The sequence below is a fragment of the Schistocerca piceifrons genome, unplaced genomic scaffold (genome assembly GCF_021461385.2).
Source record: "Schistocerca piceifrons isolate TAMUIC-IGC-003096 unplaced genomic scaffold, iqSchPice1.1 HiC_scaffold_327, whole genome shotgun sequence".
In the NCBI taxonomy this organism is placed as follows: Eukaryota; Metazoa; Arthropoda; class Insecta; order Orthoptera; family Acrididae; genus Schistocerca; species Schistocerca piceifrons.
The window spans coordinates 32501-37500 of NW_025728545.1; the positions used below are offsets into that span (position 1 = coordinate 32501).

The 5000-nt window shown below is 56.7% G+C and overlaps 2 non-coding genes and 1 pseudogene across 2 annotated transcripts; all 3 read left to right on the plus strand.

Moving 5' to 3' along the window:
• Window positions 1–2193: 2193 nt before the first annotated feature.
• LOC124745595 lies at window positions 2194–4102 on the plus strand. Its single transcript, XR_007011099.1, has one exon. It is a non-coding gene; the product is annotated as a small subunit ribosomal RNA (ribosomal RNA).
• A 351-nt stretch (window positions 4103–4453) lies between these two features.
• On the plus strand, window positions 4454–4608 carry LOC124745606. The gene has a single exon (XR_007011104.1). It is a non-coding gene; the product is annotated as a 5.8S ribosomal RNA (ribosomal RNA).
• A 188-nt stretch (window positions 4609–4796) lies between these two features.
• LOC124745600 overlaps window positions 4797–5000 on the plus strand; it is a 4222-nt pseudogene continuing 4018 nt past the window's right edge.

The window sequence follows — 5000 nt, forward strand, 5'->3', positions numbered from 1 at the left end:
GTGCCTTAACCTAACCCATGTTGTGCCTTAACCTAACCCACGTTGTGCCTTAACCTAACCCACGTTGTGCCTTAACCTAACCCACGTTGTGCCTTAACCTAACCCATGTTGTGCCTTAACCTAACCCATGTTGTGCCTTAACCTAACCCATGTTGTGCCTTAACCTAACCCACGTTGTGCCTTAACCTAACCCACGTTGTGCCTTAACCTAACCCACGTTGTGCCTTAACCTAACCCACGTTGTGCCTTAACCTAACCCACGTTGTGCCTTAACCTAACCCACGTTGTGCCTTAACCTAACCCACGTTGTGCCTTAACCTAACCCACGTTGTCCCCTAAAGTAACCCACGTTGTCCCCTAACGTAACCCACGTTGTCCCCTAACGTAACCCATGTTGTCGCCTAAACCTGCTCTGTAATTGTTATACGACTCGTTCAATTAGTGTAGTGTTGCCCACCCGCAACCCTCGCAATATCGTTCGCTACTCGCACTGCCCGCTCCCCTGTGTATCGCTTCATGTTAAACACCTTGCAAGTCTTGCTGACTTTCCACATGCTCCTGCTGTACACTGTAATGTGGATGGCAGCAGGACGTACATGCCGCCCCTCCCCACGTCCCCACCTTGCCCCCCTGCCTTCGCAAGCTGGTTGGTGAGAAGTTTGCATGTTCAATGCCCTTCGCATGCGACGTACTCAGGCTACGTTGTGGTGCGGCCTGTGTCAACCGTCCGCTAATGTCGTACGCGTAAACCACAATCTGTACTGCACATTCGTCCTTATGTACCGAATGATACATCGTGGCACATGTGTGACCGTACAACGACTGCGCCCAAAAACGGCGGACCATACAGTGCAAATATTGTGCACGCAGCTACGTGTCGTCTCCCTATGAGAGCTGGATTGCAGTGTGGTACGCCATAGAGACGTGTGGGAGGAACGGACGCCGTGGATGGCGATCAGCATGAGCTGTCTGTTGATGTATTCGGACCTAGTCGTCTCTCCTCACACACCGTGATGGCATGGTGCACCGCGTTCCATATCTGCGACATGCTACAGAGGCCGGTTGACAGTCGTTCGAGCAATGGACATCGCATACGTACGGGGGCCACCTTCCACGTATTGTCTAGGCGTGCACATTTTGTTGCGTGTATGTGGGCAGACGTAGTGTGGCGTGACACCTGACACAGGCATGCAATAATCGTTGAAGTTGCAAATGGCGATGGACGCCTGCGTTTTCTGGTGAAGTTACGCAAATGAACAAATGGTAACCTGTTGTGGTGCGGTTGTTCTCGCTAGGGGTGAATCGGTGATGGCGACGATAGGTTGAGGTACGAACCGGTTGTTCCAGCGATACCCACCATGCCGACGAAACTGAACGGCATCTGGGTGTGAAGCGATACGCGGCGGTGGCTGGGTGGGACCGTCCCCGGCCGGTGAGGGGGCGCCTCCCGGCGTGCTGGCCGCGCGGTGCGTGGGCGCACGCGCTACAGCCGGCTGGTGGGGGCGGCCAGTGGCAGGCGCGCCGGCCGACGGACGCGGCAGGCGTCGCAGCTGCGCGCCGGCGCACCCTGCGCGCGGCGCCGTGCGGCCAAAGTAGGTCCTCGCGGGCCCGGTGCGAAGCGCGGTGGACATCTTCAGTGTGCTGGTCCGATTGAGGACTGTGTGCGTTGAGGATGCGCCGCCGCCCGGCGCTCGGCGCCGCGACGCCGTCTGCTGCTCGGTCGCCCCAGCGGTTCTCGCTGGTGGTTTGTATCGCAGCTGTGCGGATGTGTTGGCGCGTGCGCTGTGCTGGGAGAGTTCGCTTCGGCACCCAAGTGGGGCTTTTGTCCTTCTGTGGCGCTGGCGTTGGAGCTGCCGGTCACCGTAGGTGGCGCGTGTTGTCTCCCGCCGGCAATGCCACGACAGCACGCTCCCGGGCCTCTGTCGGCAGCGGCAAGCTCAGTTGGGAGCACGGGTGGTCGCACCGAAAGCGTCTACTCGCCTAACTCCGGGCGATTGCGCCTCTCTCGAACCCGACCAAGTACTTGGGACGGCGCTGCGCGCCGCCGGGACCTGAGAGGGTTTCGAGGTGTATTGTGCAGGGGAGCTCAGCCTCCTCCTGTTTGCAGAATGATTGAGCGGACGCTTGCGTGTTCGCGCGGGCCCCCGGGACACACTCCCGGGCGGCCGGCTGCTCAGCTCTAGTTGACGCAGCTCCCTGGTTGATCCTGCCAGTAGTCATATGCTTGTCTCAAAGATTAAGCCATGCATGTCTCAGTACAAGCCGCATTAAGGTGAAACCGCGAATGGCTCATTAAATCAGTTATGGTTCCTTAGATCGTACCCACGTTACTTGGATAACTGTGGTAATTCTAGAGCTAATACATGCAAACAGAGTCCCGACCAGAGATGGAAGGGACGCTTTTATTAGATCAAAACCAATCGGTCGGCTCGTCCGGTCCGTTTGCCTTGGTGACTCTGAATAACTTTGGGCTGATCGCACGGTCCTCGTACCGGCGACGCATCTTTCAAATGTCTGCCTTATCAACTGTCGATGGTAGGTTCTGCGCCTACCATGGTTGTAACGGGTAACGGGGAATCAGGGTTCGATTCCGGAGAGGGAGCCTGAGAAACGGCTACCACATCCAAGGAAGGCAGCAGGCGCGCAAATTACCCACTCCCGGCACGGGGAGGTAGTGACGAAAAATAACGATACGGGACTCATCCGAGGCCCCGTAATCGGAATGAGTACACTTTAAATCCTTTAACGAGTATCTATTGGAGGGCAAGTCTGGTGCCAGCAGCCGCGGTAATTCCAGCTCCAATAGCGTATATTAAAGTTGTTGCGGTTAAAAAGCTCGTAGTTGGATTTGTGTCCCACGCTGTTGGTTCACCGCCCGTCGGTGTTTAACTGGCATGTATCGTGGGACGTCCTGCCGGTGGGGCGAGCCGAAGGCGTGCGACCGCCTCGTGCGTGCTCGTGCGTCCCGAGGCGGACCCCGTTGAAATCCTACCAGGGTGCTCTTTATTGAGTGTCTCGGTGGGCCGGCACGTTTACTTTGAACAAATTAGAGTGCTTAAAGCAGGCAAGCCCGCCTGAATACTGTGTGCATGGAATAATGGAATAGGACCTCGGTTCTATTTTGTTGGTTTTCGGAACCCGAGGTAATGATTAATAGGGACAGGCGGGGGCATTCGTATTGCGACGTTAGAGGTGAAATTCTTGGATCGTCGCAAGACGAACAGAAGCGAAAGCATTTGCCAAGTATGTTTTCATTAATCAAGAACGAAAGTTAGAGGTTCGAAGGCGATCAGATACCGCCCTAGTTCTAACCATAAACGATGCCAGCCAGCGATCCGCCGCAGTTCCTCCGATGACTCGGCGGGCAGCCTCCGGGAAACCAAAGCTTTTGGGTTCCGGGGGAAGTATGGTTGCAAAGCTGAAACTTAAAGGAATTGACGGAAGGGCACCACCAGGAGTGGAGCCTGCGGCTTAATTTGACTCAACACGGGAAACCTCACCAGGCCCGGACACCGGAAGGATTGACAGATTGATAGCTCTTTCTTGATTCGGTGGGTGGTGGTGCATGGCCGTTCTTAGTTGGTGGAGCGATTTGTCTGGTTAATTCCGATAACGAACGAGACTCTAGCCTGCTAACTAGTCGCGTGACATCCTTCGTGCTGTCAGCGATTACTTTTCTTCTTAGAGGGACAGGCGGCTTCTAGCCGCACGAGATTGAGCAATAACAGGTCTGTGATGCCCTTAGATGTTCTGGGCCGCACGCGCGCTACACTGAAGGAATCAGCGTGTCTTCCTAGGCCGAAAGGTCGGGGTAACCCGCTGAACCTCCTTCGTGCTAGGGATTGGGGCTTGCAATTGTTCCCCATGAACGAGGAATTCCCAGTAAGCGCGAGTCATAAGCTCGCGTTGATTACGTCCCTGCCCTTTGTACACACCGCCCGTCGCTACTACCGATTGAATGATTTAGTGAGGTCTTCGGACTGGTACGCGGCATTGACTCTGTCGTTGCCGATGCTACCGGAAAGATGACCAAACTTGATCATTTAGAGGAAGTAAAAGTCGTAACAAGGTTTCCGTAGGTGAACCTGCGGAAGGATCATTACCGACTAGACTGCATGTCTTTCGATGTGCGTGTCGTGTCGCGCAACACGCTACCTGTACGGCTCGCCGTAGCCGTGCGCCGCGTGCGGAACCACGCGTGCCTCTCAAAACTAGCGGCAATGTTGTGTGGTACGAGCGCTGAAGCGCTGGAGCGGCTGGCCTGCGGCACCTGGCGCCTGGCGCCGGTTTTGAATGACTTTCGCCCGAGTGCCTGTCCGCTCCGGTGTGGAGCCGTACGACGCCCGTCGGCCGTGAGGCCGTTGGACACAGAACGCTGGAACAGGGGCCGCCACACGCCTCACTCCCGCCTATGCGACCGTCTCGAAAGAGACGGCGGAAACTGAGAAAAGATCACCCAGGACGGTGGATCACTCGGCTCGTGGGTCGATGAAGAACGCAGCAAATTGCGCGTCGACATGTGAACTGCAGGACACATGAACATCGACGTTTCGAACGCACATTGCGGTCCATGGATTCCGTTCCCGGGCCACGTCTGGCTGAGGGTCGGCTACGTATACTGAAGCGCGCGGCGTTTGCCCCGCTTCGCAGACCTGGGAGTGTCGCGGCCGCCTGTGGGGCCGGCCGCGTCTCCTCAAACGTGCGATGCGCGCCCGTCGCCTGGCGGTTCGCATACCGGTACTTTCTCGGTAGCGTGCACAGCCGGCTGGCGGTGTGGCGTGCGACACCTCGTACAACGACCTCAGAGCAGGCGAGACTACCCGCTGAATTTAAGCATATTACTAAGCGGAGGAAAAGAAACTAACAAGGATTCCCCCAGTAGCGGCGAGCGAACAGGGAAGAGTCCAGCACCGAACCCCGCAGGCTGCCGCCTGTCGTGGCATGTGGTGTTTGGGAGGGTCCACTACCCCGACGCCTCGCGCCGAGCCCAAGTCCAACTT